The sequence below is a fragment of the Macaca mulatta genome, chromosome 3, assembly GCF_049350105.2.
Source record: "Macaca mulatta isolate MMU2019108-1 chromosome 3, T2T-MMU8v2.0, whole genome shotgun sequence".
In the NCBI taxonomy this organism is placed as follows: domain Eukaryota; kingdom Metazoa; phylum Chordata; class Mammalia; order Primates; family Cercopithecidae; genus Macaca; species Macaca mulatta.
The window spans coordinates 157958531-157976245 of record NC_133408.1 but is presented as its reverse complement, the minus strand read 5'-3'; positions in this window follow the sequence as shown (position 1 = coordinate 157976245).

Genomic DNA, 17715 nt, shown 5'->3' with positions numbered 1-17715 from the left:
ATCAATTTTTTTTACTCTTACGCAAAATAAAAGAAAATCATTTAGAGCATTCTACAATTCTTAAAAATAGGTTTTATTGAAGGAAGAAAATGTTTAACGTCACAGCATACATTTTATATTAAATGTAGTAAACATCTGTTTAGGTGTTTACTTTTTGAAGTTGTAAAATCCATGAAATATGAAAAAATGTTTTATATAATTTTAATTTTTACAGAGAGGATGTAAATGTAGTCACGTATGTCATTTGCTGAGATCCAATATCTTCACAAAAGTTATAATTAAAATGGTACTCTGAAATTGATATAATTATAAAACAACTCACATCTAATTCTAAATGGTAGTAATTGAGCTTAGAGTGAGATTTATTCTGTGGCTAAGAAAGGCAATGGCATTTACAACTAGAATAAATTAAAGCAAATGAAGAGGAAAATTTTGTTCTGTGTAATATTTAGTTGATTATAGTCTTAATCGGCTATGCCAATCCATGTTCATCAATAGGGGATATGGTGTGTGCAAAACATGAGCAAAAATTTATCACCAAGGCATAGCCTTTGTTTCACAAGCAGAGAAATTGTTTCAATATAATCTATCTGAATTTCTTAATGCCATACTGAAAGTATTCAAACATGTGGAGAAAACACAACATTGCTGAACATTATTTCTCTTATACTTTGATTTGGAGAGAGAACCTGAAAGTATTTCTGTTGCTTTGGGTAAACTTATCTCTTCATGATTTCTATCTCGTTAAAGAAATTATATTGTATTTAACTCCGTGTATTTATTAAAATTGCAACAATTAATTCATTAGTTTAAATACAATTTGTGAAAAGAACTATTAATTTATACATTTGGATTTCAATTCTGAATGCAAGATTATTACTGACTAACAGGTATGTAGTAGGTAAAATAATGTTCCCTCAAAGATGTGCATGTCCTAATTCCCAGAATCTGTGAGTATGTTAACCTCCATGGCAAAAGATGAGATTTATCAATTTGTATTTGTGATGGACATATTTGTAGATTAGACTATGGATGTAATTAAGTCAATGATGTTGAGATAGGAAGGCTATGATGGAATATCCAGGAGGGACTCAATGATATCACAAGCATTCATATCCGTGAAAAAGGAAGGCAGGAGCATCAGCGTCAAGGAAAGAGATATAATGACAGAAGCAGAGGTCAAAGTGATGTGATAGCTCGTTTTGAAGACAGAAGAGATCTATGAGCGAGCAGCTTTCTAGAAGACAGAAAAGGAAAGAAACTGATTCTCACCTAGAGTTTTCAGAAGGAACACAACTCTGCTAGCATCTTGATTTCAGCTTCTTGAGACCCATTTCAGACTTCAGACTGTAACATAATATATTGTTATTGTTTTAAGCCATTAAATTTGGGATAATTTGTTAAAACAGCAAAAGGAAAATAAAACACATCAATTTTATGATTGCAAGAAGCTAATAACAACAAAAATAATGCCAACCCTTTAAAAAACTCTTAGAACAAAACATATGCTTTGTGACTTAGCAATGGCACCTGTGAACGTTTATGCTACAAAAAAATGAAAATGAAAATGAAAACTGTCAATATAAGCCTTATTTGTAATAACCAAGTACTGAAAAGAACCTAAATTACCTTTAAGGTGTGAATGACTGAGCAAACTCTGCTACATCTTATGAGTCTTTAGCAATGTTTTAGTATATAGAGCGATCACATATGTATGTTCTATTTCTTTGCTATTAGATGCAGAAAAAGTAAATTCATTTTCTGTTTAAATACAAGAAGATGGGGAGGAAGAGGAAGATGAATAGGAGGAATAGGAAGATGAAGAGGAGGAATGAGGAGGAGAAAGAGGAAGAAGAAAAGCCACTAAAATAATGCACGCATGATTGCCTATAAAATATAGCTTTACCAGACGGGCGTGGTGGATCACGCCTGTAACTCCAGCACTTTGGGAGGCTGAGGAGGGCAGATCACAAGGTCAAGAGATCAAGACCATCCTGGCCAACATGGTGACACCCTGTCTCTACTAAAAATACAAAAAAATTAGCTTGTCATGGTGGTGTACACCTGTAGTCCCAGCTTCTCAGGAGGCTGAGGCAGGACAATCGCTTGAACCCAGGAGGTGGAGGCTGCAATGAACCAAGATCACACCACTGCGCTCCAGCCTGGTGACAGAGTGAGACCCCATCTTAAAATATATATATATTATATAATATACATTATATATATTATATATTATAAATGTATGTTATATTATAAATTCTTTCTTGATTCTTGGTAAATTCAAGGAAGAACTTATAATAGCATACATGAAGTATGTGGCACTTGAAGTTTAGTGTATCAAGAAATTATATAAATATATAATATATATTTATATTATATTTATATTATGTTTTATATAAAATGTAATATATTTTATATAAAACATAATATAAATATAATATAAATCTATAATATATATTATATTTAAAGTACATAAGCCTTCTCGATACACTAAACTTCAAGTGTGTAATATATATTATATATGTGTATAATATAATTAATATATAATATATAAGTGTATATAATATATATTATGTATTTATATGTATTATATTTATATTTATAAGATATATATTTATATGTATTATAAATATACATTATGTATTTAATTTATATGTACATTATATATTTACATGTATTAGAAATGTATATTATGTAGTTATATGTATATTATATATTTATATGTATTATAAATATATATTATATATTTATATTATATATTTACATGTATTATAAATATATATTATATATTTACATGTATATTTTATATTCGTATGTAGATATGTATTATAAATAAATATTTATAATATATAGTATATATTTATATGTATATTATAGATTTCTATGTATTATAAATGTATATTTCTATATATTATAAATACATATATATTTCTATGTATTATAAATACACATTATATATGTATATGTATACTATATATGTATAATATCTATTGTATATTTATATGTATTACATATATATTATATATTTATATGTATTAGAAATATGTTACATATTTATAATATATTATATATTCATATGTATAATACATATTTATATGTATTATATATATTTCTATGTATATTATATATTTCTATGTATTATAAATATATATTATATATTTATATATTTATATGTAATGTAAGTATATTATATTTCTATGTATTGTAAGTATATATTATATATTTCTATGTATTATATATTATAAATTCTTCCTTGATTCTTGGTAAAGATGTATATATATACACACACACACATAGGTGTATATATATACACACACACATATAGGTTTACCAAGAATCAAGGAAGAATTTATAATAGCATACTTGAAACATTTGGCACTTGAAGTTTAGTGTATCAAGAAGGTTTATATATTTTAAATATATATACATTTGCAACTCTTTCTGTCTTCTATGCATCTTATATAAGGAATATAAAAGTTTTCAGCAATTCACTATCTTCTGAGCTAAATATAAACATTGATTGTTTGCAATAATTCTTCCCACATCAAGGATTCTTCAACTAGGAAATGTATTTTTCTGCAGCTCATTCAAATAGGAAAATGTTACATAGAAAATAACTGTTGTCCAAAGTAATAGAATTGCTGCAGAATAAACTAGGAAAACAAATTAATCTAAAGTATTTAGTGCCAACTCCATCTTGCAATTTACCAGCACAGTATTTTGAGACATCTTTATTTTGTCTGGTTTTCTTTTGTTTCCAGTAAATCATAAGCAACTTCTGGAAGTTTAAGAATTATACTTTATCATTATTATGGAAGAAATGATAGTTGAAAATAATTTAAATCTTAATCAGCTTGTGTACTTAATTTAAAACTTCATCAGATGATTTTATTCCTTAAAAAATCATTAATTCCTTATTCCTCTCTCTTAAAAAAACAATTATTTAAATGAGTCTAAAGATTGTTAGTCGTTTAAAATTCTGAAGGAGAGTTAAATTGAGGAACTAATCTTAATTTTCTCAAAAAATATGTAAACTACTTGAAATAATTTGATATATTTGGGGAAAAACTTTTTTCACAATAAGATTATATTTTTTTATTACTTCTCTTTTAAATTTTCCAGGTTCCACTCTTGTGAAAACAGTTGCATCTTCTCATAGGAACATATAGTATATTGTACAATATTTTAAATAAGTTGTCCCACTAAATTATGACTATTTTCTTACCTAAACTGCATCATATACACCATTATTGGTGCCATGTGGGCAAGCATATTGTCTTTTTTCATATTTCTGTGTCTAATGATTCAGCTATGCCTGAAGTGTAGGCAATGCTCCATATATGTTGTTCAATTAACTGCATTATTAGCTTAGTGCATTTGAGTAATAGCATAGCTTAAAGATTACTTTTGAATGAATCTATGTAAAGTTGGGCTGCATATTCTGATAATAATATAAGTTGCGCTGCATAATCTGATAAAGTTGGGCTGCATATTCTGATAATAATACACACATGAAATTGCTCACTTTTGGAGAAGAAACTCAGGTTAAATTTTCAAAATAAACTGTCTTTTTCCAACAGTTGTTTCATTTATTTCCTCTGTATTTGACATATACTCTACCACAACAAATATTTCTACTAGATTAGATCTCCAAAGTATTTTGCTGCTTCTCATCCTAATACCCTCACTTTCCATATTTCTCCCATTTTCTCTACTCCATTTTTATGTACACAATAATTATCTAGTGAAATGTTTCCCTGATAACATACTATTATATCAATAAAGCTGGTCAGTCATTTATCTTTAATTGATGTAAAGGGATGCCCAGGGAAAGGATGAGGAAGCCATGAACCTTAGTTTTCTAAACTTTTTTCCCTCCACTCAAGATAAGTATCACAACAATAGTTAATCTTCAGGGTATGCTTTCTACATAATAATGCATCACGATTAATCTCAATCTTCACAATAACCATATTAATGTCTTGGAAATTAGAAGGAAGAGGTGGAAGGAAACCAAAAGTGAAGTTCCCTTACCTGCTCTCAATTTTTTTGTGAAACTTGAGTAAAAAGGGTCAAGAAAAGACTTTCCTTTCATAGTGCTGGAGATAGTTTTCTTTTAAGCGGATAATTCAGAAACAGAGCAATGCAAGATGCAAACAAGGATAATGGACATAATGGGACATCAGATATGAATCCTCTCTCCAATTCTTATTCAAAGAATACAATTAATTGGTAAACACTTTCATCCTCAGGTATCACTCTTAAAATGCTATAAATACAATTAAATAATCTAAAAAAATAAAAGTTTCAAACATTTCTCAGAAATAAAGACCTTAGCCAGGCGCGGTGGCTCAAGCCTGTAATCCCAGCACTTTGGGAGGCTGAGGCAGGTGGATCACAAGGTCAGGAAATCGAGACCACCCTGACTAACACGGTAAAACTCCGTCTCTACTAAAAATACAAAAAATTAGCCGGGCAAGGTGGCGGGCGCCTGTAGTCCCAGTTACTTGGGAGGCTGAGGCAGGAGAATGGTGTGAAACTGGGAGGCAGAGCTTGCAGTGAGCCGAGATCGCGCCACTGCACTCTGGCCTGGGCGACAGAGCAAGACTCCGTCAAATAAAGACCTTATTCTTGAAGTAAAAAGAAGATGCTGAGAAACTTTCTGCATTGGGGAACTTGATATCCAGTCAGCAAATGACCAGACCTGTATATCTAAGAGTTAAAGCCTAAAGAGTGATTCATCTCCTTCCAAGTTGAGTTTTCCATTGCTTTCTCTCCTTGCAAAAGTCAAATAAATAATTGCAGTTAGTAAAACCTAAACGATCAAATATATTTTGCCATCTCTTTAAATTAGTTTCAGAAATTAATTTCCAGCTATGATCCATGAATTCTCTATGAATTTTTTTAGCTTAGGTCCTTCGGTTAATATTTTTTCAAATTTATTTGTCTTACAGTTGAGATTCCAAGTAAGATTCACACATAAAAGCAATTCTTAATTTCTCAAATTAGCCTACAAGTTCAGCGCATTTCTGAATAAAACCCCACCAAGATTTTCCATAGGATTTTAAAAGACATTACAAATTTTAGAACAGAAATTCTAAAATTCATGTGAAAGAGCAAATATAAAAGGACAGCCAAAGACTTAACGAGAAAAGAACAAATAAACATTTACACATGTATAGATCATAAACAGGTGATACATATGCCACTTTAAATAAGTGAGGAAGGATGGTCTATTCAATACATCATGTAGACAATATTCGGTGAACTACTTGGAAAAATTAAAATTGGAAAGATACCCAATTTATACTGTCATGTAAAATGAAAAAAGGTTTCATTATTGCCAAAACAGAAGCACTATAATAGAGGAGGATTTGTCTAGGAGGTTAGAGTTGGAAAGATCTTTTCAAAATAAATTTCCAAAAGAAACATGGGTGTATGGATGGATAGAAAGACAGATTTACCTACATTAATATTTATGACTTTTGTACAATAAAAACTACATTAAGGGAAGTTAAAATATAAGTAAACAATAGGAGAATATATTGCAATGTATGTGATAGGCAATAATTTAGTAACTAGAATTTATTTATGAAAGATATTTTAAAAATAAAATTCCAGACTAACTGGGCAAAAGTTTTGAAGAAGAAATTAACAGAAGAGAAAGTGCAAACACCCAACATAAACATGAAAAATATTTAAATTTACTATTAATCAAGTTAAATCAACAGCAAGTCACAATATTTCATCTATCTGGTAGTATATTAGGCATGCATCAAATTCCTTCTACTATTTTATTCTTATTGTCTGATAAACCAATGGCTATTGAGAATTTACACAAAGAAGCTTTCACCATTCAACCACTGGGATCCACAACTACAGACATGCCTGTTGTTTTCTTTCTTCATTGCTTAGCTACAGGTCTTTCCTCTTCCAGATCCACATTAAATGCTCCACTCTATGGCATAGGATGCTGCTTTCTCAGTGGCCACAAAAGAGCCAGATGACCGACCTCTAAGTACAAGAGAATTGCATTGCTGTGGGGTGAATCTTGATGAGTTAAAAATAAAAGGAATTAAGAGAGAAACTTGTAGGTAAATTTTCCCTCCTTTGTCGCATTTGATATGCTATTTAAATCCACATGATATTTAAAAGAGTACGCCTAGATTAGAGTAAGGAAATACCACAATACCTAAAGAGCTGAAACCAACAGCCCTAGGTTTTCACAGTAAGCACAGGCATACATCTCATCCAAAAAATAAATTGTCAAAACTCAAGCTGATTAGACCTTGAGAGACTCTAATTGTAATAGCGTAATAGCGGAGGATAGTGTTCAAATTATTTCCAGAGCATCCTCATAAAAGACCCAGGCCGGGGATTGTAAACACAAACACAAACATACAAAACTGAACATCAATTGCTTTGCTTCATTGCCATGCTTTTCTTCTAAACTTCTCTCACAATGTTACTGAAAGTACTCTTTGATGTTTTAAGTGATCGATTTCAGTGATTTCAACATTTTGTGACACATCTCAGCAGGATTAATAAATAATCCTAATGAAGGCAGAAGTTCTTTTCTTATAACAATCTGCATTGGAAATAAAATACAATGTTTGTTCATCCAAAGTTATTCTTCTTCCTATGAACAATTTCTAGCTATGGCTCAGATTATTTTAATTTATACCAAGAGTGGTGCACCTATGCATTATCTGATAGTTTTACCCATCTTTCTGTTAAATACACATTTTTTTCAACAGGAATTATCTCAAGATCTTTTCTAATTTTTCAGCAGTCAAAAAGCTATAAAAATTCATAATTATATATAAGATACATAATTATATATGTGTATGTACACACATATCAAATATATATAATTATATGTATATATAAGTATATACACACATATATAAATCAGTTTATCATATATATAAACTTGTGATTGTTTGATTTTGGTTCTCACCCTATGACAAATTCCTGGTTAAAAATAAAATGTTCAGAGTTGTAAGCATTTGAAAGGTTTTCTGTTACTGCAAGTCAAGTTCGTGTTTATCGTAAAGCTGTTAATTGGAATAAAGATTTCATCCCTATATCCCTTAGCAAACATTTTCATTTACTAACACTTTCATTAAATTCTGAATAAATACTCTTAAGAACAGAAGTTATTATTAGAATATGGCCAATTTACTTGGCTATTATGGATATAACACTAATTTGTACTTTCATCCCCAAAAAGTTTATGAAAGATTCTTGTAATTGCATTGTTGCAACAGGGATTAAAGGAATTTGCAGCTTATCTGGGGACCAGGGCACTGGAGTACAGGGAGCACAGCAAAGCAATAAGAGATAATGATTGACTCAGGTAAGGAGTGTGTGTGTGTGTCCTTATCCAATGACTAAGATGCTTTCATGAATATTTGCTAGACTACTTTTATATAAAATTTAATGTAAACTAAATCTACTTGGCAAACAGTATCAAGGTTTTTATTTCCACATGTATCTTACCACTCATGGTAGTCTAATGCTCCTTCATGGAAGAAATGGTCAAAATAAGATCATTTTATCAAGTGTAAAATGCTCAAATTTCTTTAGAATTTCCTTAGAACAAATGCAACCACATTTCCAGATAAAGACATAGATGATGATTTTCTCTTTGCATTACATTTTTCTCAGAAAGTTTTTTTCAGGATTTAGGGGCATGCAAATTAGGGAAAAAAACAACTTCATGTTGTAATCATATACTAAAACAATCCATCTCTAGCTCTAATCCAGATGTAAGTTTCAGTAATTATTAAATATTTAGTCTCCTAGCATTTGTATGTATATAATGTTGTAATATGTGAGACAGTTATGCATAACTAAAGTCACCTGTTGAATATCATTAAATTCATTTTCATATAATTATTATTCCAATTTTATCACTGAATTTAGCTAGAGAGTGAATACTATGAATTAATAGTAATTAGATCATTTTAATTTATATGTTAATATTAATATTTCTATTGTTGCTATTAAGAATGAAAACAAATTAAACCACCTAACACTGCCATAACATTTGTTAGCCTGCAAGCCTGCAGAGTTTGCTGATTACATTTTGCTTTTATAAAAATGTCATAAATATAATTAATAACAAGAGCACTCCATTGATACATTTCATTATCAAGTGATATTGCTACAATGAAAATTCCATGCTAGATGTCTACATGGTGTTGAGTTATATAAATTGCCCCTACTTACCATCTTCACTGTTAAACTAGTTATTGACATAAGAGGGAGACATTGAGTGATTTCACACTGAGTGAATGAAGCTTTTATTTGTTATCTTAAAACAGCTCAACTACCTTGGACATAATTGGAGGTTTATGACTTGATGACAAAATTATCAAATCCATTACAAAAACTGCCAAGGAAATGCACAATTTATACTGTTTTCCTTAGGTTTTTTTTTCTTTCATGTAAGAATTCATTTTTATAACACTATTAGATACCTCAGGCAAAGCATTTGAAGACAGTCATTGGGCCTCTCTGGCTGCTATATAAGTACTTAACCTTTGGTCTTCTAATTTACTTTACCTCTAGAGGTATATTGGAAGTCCAAAAAGTGAGACAATTTGAAATATCTGAATGTTAATGTGAGCAGATTTGTAAAATGAGAAAGAGAATAAAATATTGCCTATGTAGAGAGATTAGGATGCATGAAATCACCATTATAAATGCAGAACAACTTAAATATCTTCTCACATGTGTCAGCATGGAGACCCACAAGTTTTAAATAATACATGTCTAATATCCAGAGGGATTTGTAAGACATTTTATGTACTCATCTGTGAGCAAGTTTGCAAGCAGACTTTGTTTACAAACAAACTTTTCATTTCACTGTCTCGCTGAGAATATAAAGTTCCCAAGGAAAAAGTAAAAGCCCCCAGGCCAGGTATTTCAGTGTCTAGTAAGAATAAAACAAAATATACAATTCAATTTTAAACCGTCAAACAAAATACATATTATATTTATGTATCACAGTGTCTTACAAATAAAAACTGGAAATAGTAGTTCGGTAAGACTAGAGTTCAGGTTACGTGTGTATGCATTGGGGAGGAAGGAGGGAGGTGGCAGAATAAGCAGAGAGATGCGAAACTTAGGTTCTGGACTTAACACTTTTTACACTGACATTTGAAAAACAGATTAAGAAATGATAAGTGATTCCTAACGGGTCACTAAGTTAACTGGTATCAGGTCTCTGTTGTTTTCATCAATTTCTCTTTATATTTTCCTACATGTAAATTTAAAGTTTTAATAATTGGCATGGATTTGTTTTGCTTTTTGGTAACGATTAATAATGTTATTATTTAGTGGATTTTATTTCAATAGCCATTGATAAGTAGATAATATAATTTGGGATGAAATACAGAAATGCTAATATGCTATTATTTTCCTTAAGTTAAAATAAGGATTTAGAACGTCACAAGAGAATATCATTCATATGCTGACATCAAAATAATCTACAAAACTATAACTTTTCTTGAGCCCATCAAGGATATGAGGTCTGGGGTCAACCAGATGAAATGAATTCCAAAGGCAGTAAACCCCTCCAAGGAGTGAGTAGGCACATGAACTATTTCACCTTTGGCATTGCACAAGAAGAGGTGAGAGACATAAAAGCAGGTAAGAGGAAAACAGATAAAATTAAAATATATTCTTTAAAAACAAGTGTGGGCTAATGTGACTGTTTAGAATCACTGAGAGCTCTAGGCACATGGGGAGTTCAAATGTGGCTTGGAAACTGTTTTCAGACAACAGAAGAACCATAGATGACTTAATTACTGGGCATATCACAGTTGACCTTTAGAATACCTGTGATTTCTATATTCAAATAAATAGACAGCAAGATGGAGAATTTTATTAGAGAATTGAAACCTCTTTGAAAGGAATCAAAAGGAATATCTAGAATTCAAAATTGCAAATTGCAAATATTGAAATTAAGATGTCAATAGGTTGATTTAATGGGCAGAATAGGCAGAGCAAAAAAGATTAGAGAATTAGAAGGCAGATAAATAGAAAATGCCCAATCAGAATCATGGAAAGCTAAGAGAATGAAATATGCAGAAAAGATTGTAAAATATAGTTGATATATGTGATAAAATCATGTGTGTGCGTGCGCACACGCACATGTACCTCAGAGGGGTTAGGGACAGAATGAAAAAGTTTGGGCAACTATCAGGCTGTAATTTTCAACACTGAAATAAGATATGGACCACAGATAAAACAGATTTATCTTGCTTGGAACTAAGGCAGAAAAAATGTACTCTCTTCCTTTTGCACTTCAGAGTAAAACTAAGGCATATAAACAACAGAGAAAACACAAGCAGCCAAAGAAAGCATATTATCCTTAAGGGAATAACAGAGTTGTGACTGATTTTATATTATAAGATATAGAAGCCTCAGGAAAATGGAATAACATCTTCAAAATATTGAAAGAAAACACTGTTGACATACATCCCTATTTGTTTCAAAATATTCTTCCAGTTTAAGATGAAATAAAAAAAAAATTTCAGGCAATCAACAATGAAATAATGCATTAGTTTTTTTTTTTTTTTCCTGAAGTAAACTAATACTAAAGAGCGTTCTTCAGGTTAAAATAAAAGTACTATAGATAAATTATGGCAATGTAGAAAGAAAAGAAGAAAGGACAATAGGAAAGTCATCTATGTAGGTAAGTATAAGTAAACGTTGACTACACAAAAGCCATAATATTAAATCTAGTAGAGTTTAAATATAAGTAAATCTAATATGCAAGGCAATAATAATACAAAATTTGGGAAAGTAGGAAAAAGCATTAAAAAGGCTCTGACACAGTGACTTTCTTTTTTGAGACAGAGTCTCACCCTGTCACCCAGGCTGGAGTGCAGTGGTGCAATCTCGGCTCACTGCAACCTCCGCCTCCTGGGTTCAAGCGATTCTCCTGCCTTAGCCTCCTGAGTAGCTGAGAATACAGGCACACACCACCACGACCAGCTAATTTTCTTATCTTTAGTAGAGACGGGGTTTCACTATGTTGGTCAGGCTGTTCTCGAACTCCTGACCTCATGATCCACCCGCCTTGGCCTCCCAAAGTGCTGGGATTACAGACGTGAGCCACTGCACCCGACACAGTGACTTTCAATAGAATTGTCAGCATTATGTAAATATTCTATTGTGTCTTGTCCAATACGGTAGACATTAGCCATTTGTGCCTAATGAGCACTAGGATAATGACTAAAAATAGAAAAGAATTAATAACTAACAAACTAATAGAAGATAAGTAAATACCAAAAGGTATTTAGTCCAAAGATGCAATAAATGATAGAAAAGGAAACAGCAAACTTAATAATATATAAAATAAATTGCAATAGTCATAAACCTTAATAGGTCAATAATTATGTTAAATTTAAAATCACTAATTCCTCCCTTTAGGAGATCAAATTGTAGACTCTCTTATTTGGCCTAATACTAAAATGGCTTATATACATGTAATTTTTCTGAATTTTGTTTAACTTACAAAACCAGCCTTGGGATTTCAATAATATTGACAATCACAGTAATTATCTTTTCCTTTAAACACAAATGCTGTATTTTCTGCCATATTTTTTATCACTTTATTATTTATATTTCACTCTCTTTATATATACATATATACTATATATATACACGTGTTTTTTGCATATCCATAGACACATATATGCATCTATATATATGCTTTTATTCTCGATTATGAAGCAGTGTTTCTATGACCAGATTTTGACTTTTTGCATGTTGCTTTACTACTACTTTACACATAATATTTGTAGAATGACTAAATAGATTCCAAAAATGCAACTGGCATCAATGTTTACAGATAATAATAAAGCAAAATACAGCTATTTACACAATTCAGAATATTAGAAGTCACAAGCAATTTTGTTGCTGTTATTTAGAGACATTATAACATTAGTCACATACTTTTCAATTTAATAGATCTAGATAAAACTGGTTTCTGATTTTTTTAAGTACATAAAACTCATTATACTGTATTTTTTCTTAATATAATTTCTGGCATTATTAAAGTGCTTTACAAGCTTCAAAGAGCCTACAAGTATAATGTCTTATGTATTTGCCACCCAGCCTCTGTAAGTAAAGAGATACAAATCTCTCCATTTGCTCAACGTCAAAGAGACAATGACATGAAGGCCTAAAATTCTGATCACCTAATTATTAATATATTTATTCCTCCCTTTCTCTAATCAAATTCAGAGCTAGAAAATGGTAATTAAAAATTAAATAAGCAGGGATGGGTGCAGTGGCTCACGCCGTAATCCCAGCACATTGGAGGGCAGAAGCAGTCAGATTGATTGAGCCCAGGAGTTCGAGACCAGCCTGGATCTACATGATGAAATCCCATCTCTACAAAAAACACAAAAGTTATCTGGGCTTGGTGGCAGGTGCCTGTAGTCCCAGTACTCGAGAGGCTGAGGTGGGGGGATTACCTGAGCCCTGGAGGTCGAGGTTGCAGTGAGCCATGATTACACCACTGTACTCCAGTCCAGGTGACAGAGTGAGACTTTATCTCAAATAAGTAAATAAGAAGAAGCAGAAAATGGTTCTACTGGAAAATCAAATAATCTGTTGAATTTTCAGTTAGAATATTCGCTTTCGAGCTGGAGATTTATATGAAAGAGCTGAATGACTGGGTGATGATTCTCTGTCAAAGAAAATTTCTAAATTCAAAGAGTACATTTTACTGATTTAATTTGTTGCATTTTAAAAAATAAAGTTGTCAAGATTTATATCTGATTAAGTCTGTAAGGAATCCATTGGAATAATTCTCTGGCCCCCAGTAGTTTTAGCATTTGGTTCATCTTTCCTCGTGACTATACTAGTCAAGATTAACATTTGTGATTAACATTTCTATAAATTGATATCCAGGTGGTATAGATATAATAAATAAATGAATACATTTCTATATAATAAACAAAAATACAAAGTAAATTATAATGGTCTGTGGTCAGCCACCACAAAGATATCTTTTAATTTATTCACAATCCAATAAACCACAAGGTATTTTAAGAACACAACTGTGAACAAAGTTTTTACAGTTTACTAATTAAGTTATTAATAAACAGTAGTGTATATCTAACAAATCCATAATTTCCAACTCATCAAAATAAATTATTATACAATATACAATTGGGAAGCTGAGGCAGGAGAATCGCTTGAACCCAGGAGGCAGAGGTTGCAGTGAGCTGAGATCAGGCAACTGCACTCCAGCCTGGGCAACAGAGCGACAAGAGCTACAGAGTGAGACTTTGTCACCACAAAAATAAAAATAAAAAAAAAAAAAAGACAAAACAAACAAACATATATATATATATACACAATCCTTAGGATCTTTTTGGTCATTGAAGGGAAGAAAGAAGAAAGATGAAGGAAAAAGGAAGGGAGGGAGGGAGGAAATTATGGTAGCCCGCATAAAATAAGAATGCTTCTAAATTCACTGTTATTCCTGGTACTTGAATTAACTGTTCGTGCTCGCTAAATCTCCAGGCCCAGGTGCAGACCCAGACTTATTTTGATGACCAACATATTGTTCCTGGAACTTTTTAAAATAGAGGCTTTGCCACTACAGCAGGGCCAAGCAAATCACACCTATTGAGTTCACAGAAAGGAAGGAAAAATGGAGCTTTGCCCCTTCATGTCCCAGATGAAGCTGGTTTTTACAGTCACATTCCCTCTGATGCTTCACATTAAGGATAACTACTTTTGCCATTATTACTTTTAAAATAATTTTTAATCACACCTCTGTTCCTTTTGTTCTCTCAAAGAAATAAGCCCAAGATTTTAAAATTTTAACTTCTAAAGTTCTAAAGTGGTTAAAGTTAATTAATTTAATGGGAACATAGTAGTGATTATATTTTCTATTCCATATTGAAGCCAGATAGTTAATAGGTCAAGCCTTTTAAAGTTCTAAAAAGGCCAGTTTTTGTTAAAGGTAAGATGATATAATTACCATTTTAACGCTACAGAAATATAGGAAAAGATTCCTCCACCATCATCAAATTTATATCTCCATTAAAGATGCTAACTTTTCATTTTGTCTTCACATTTGCAAAATAATTAGGCTTCGCCTTGAGGAGTCAGCAATCCAAAGTCTTTAAGAATGGTTCAGACTTCTGTTTATGTACGTCTTCTGAGCACTTGTCTGATGGAAAGATACAATACTGTGAAGAACTTAAAAAGATAAATGTAAATAATTTATAACAAGGAAATTTTAACAATTAATTTAAACCTAAACAATCTAAGTTTTGAATCCTGACTGGAGGATTGTATGCACGCAAAGACAAACTGTCACTGGTTTAGTATACTCATCTTTAAAATTAAGGAAGATTGCATAAGAAGTGTAACTTTATTTTGTAACCTTTTAAAATTATTAGAGCAACCTAAATTCCTACAAATCACCACTTCATGATGCATTTGATTTCATGTTGATCCCTCCCTGCCCCCACTATTTAAGTAGATTTAAACACATATAAAACACATACACACACACACACACACACTCTCACACACACGGACTTGAAAAAATTAGTTGAACTGTTGCATGTCACATAATTAACATGGTGGCCAAGTCTAATCTCGAATCAATATCACCATGTCTTCTAATTTCCTTATATTTCCATCATTCCATAATTTCTTCTCAAAATAATTTTCTCTTAGTGAAAACTTATAAGAAAAAATACAGTAATTTCTACTTTCTTTTGATTCAGTAATTCACAAACCATGTCCCCACTTAACTTGTATATATAAAGGAGAGTCATATACTTTCTGAGAATAAGTTGGTGTTTTCAAAGATATTGACTCAGATCTAATGTTTTCTCTTCAATTTGTGTGTTTTATCCACAATACTATACCATACACTTTTAATAGTAATGAATAATAAATTAGCAAATAAGCTAAAGAACTTTATGAGGCAAAAACATATTTTTCCTTTGTCAATTATTTGAGAAGTTGTCCAAATTTCTGGTATTAGAGTATCACAAGAAAGAGCAATAAATAAGAAAAAAAAAGTATATATCATCAATTAGCCAATCTTTTGAAATAGGTGCAAAGCCTTTTCTTTTTTTCTTTTTCCTTTTTTTTTTTTTTTTTCTTTTTCTTTTTTAATTGAAATAGGTACAGGGTCTTGCTCTGTTACCCAGGCTGGAGTACAATGGTGTGATCATAGTCTCTGCAGCCTCAACCTCCAGGGCTTAAGCAAGCGATCCTCCCACCTCAGCCCCCACAGTAGCTGGGACTACAGGCGCACGCCACCATGCCAAGCTAATATTTTTCTATTTTTTGTAGAGACGAGGTTTTGCCATATTGCCTAGGCTGGTCTCAAACTCCTGGACTCAAGTGATCCGCCCACCTCCACCTCTCAAAGTGCTGGGATTACAGGCGTGAACCACCACATCCGGCTTCAAGTGCATTTTTGATGCATTATAATTATCTTATAATCGATATTGAAACTGATAATTTCTAAATGTGTATTTGATTTATTTGATAATAGCAACAATGAATATACTGCATGTTAAAAATATCCTAGTAATATAATAAAATTAGTTCTGATGTAGCCAACTTCCTGCAACCTGTCCAAAAGTAAAATGTAAGTTTGTTCCAGAAGATAGGACAATAAAACCCAAAACATAGGAGGAATTTCATTTGCTTTGGTTACAATATCTGAATATGAATTTATGAAATGTTGTAAGACAATAGCAAATTTTACTCAGTTTTCATGGACTTATTTTCTTGTTCTCATAGGCTAAAAAATGATCCCCCAAAATATATCCAGATCTGAATCCCCAGACCCTGCAAATGTTACCTTCTACGGCCTTCTAGGGCAAAGAGGACTTGCAGGTGTGATGAATTATCAGTCAAAAAGCAGAAGGGTTCATGAGCATGCTAACCAGAGATCTAGTGGAAAAAGAATAAACTACACAGGACCTCATGAACTACTAACAACCACAGTTGTGTTTGGAATGTTATTGGTATTATTGTAACAATCTATTTTCTAGATATATAAGAAAGCCCTTTCTCTTCAGTCTTACGCTGTCTATAACTCACAACAATTTGGAATACTTTGATTTTTGTAAACTGAAAGTAAGTATTTGCAAATGATATCTTATTCTGCCTACCTGACCACACTGATTCTTCTGCTTCCCAGAATTCAGATATTAAAATTTAGTATTTTTTTCCTTTTCATCGCAATTTACAAATATTCAATAAAAACATTTTTTTTTCTTTTTTGTGGTAATATAATTGGAAAAATTAGTGAAGCAATAAAAGCCTTGCATGGATGGTGTATTTGAGAATGGTGCTCAGTTTATCAGACATCATCAACCACTCTTAAGGAACTAAGATTAACTTTATGAAGTGAAAGTGCAAAACACTGTCCCTGGAAAACTGGCCTGGCACCTGTCTTACAAGATCTGACCTTACAGATAGCAAAGGAAGGTCACTTTCTAGCAGGTCAGAGCCTTTGGGCTATTTCAGCAACCTCAAGAAGACAGAAATTTGCATAAATTGATAGGTACTGCAGGTGAAATCTGGTCAAGCAAGTTTGTTTCTTTTTTTAAACTTTGTGGATGGATAGTTGATATACAAAAATTTACACATATTTAATGTATACATTTTGTTGCATTTATATTCATGCATACATCCACCACCACA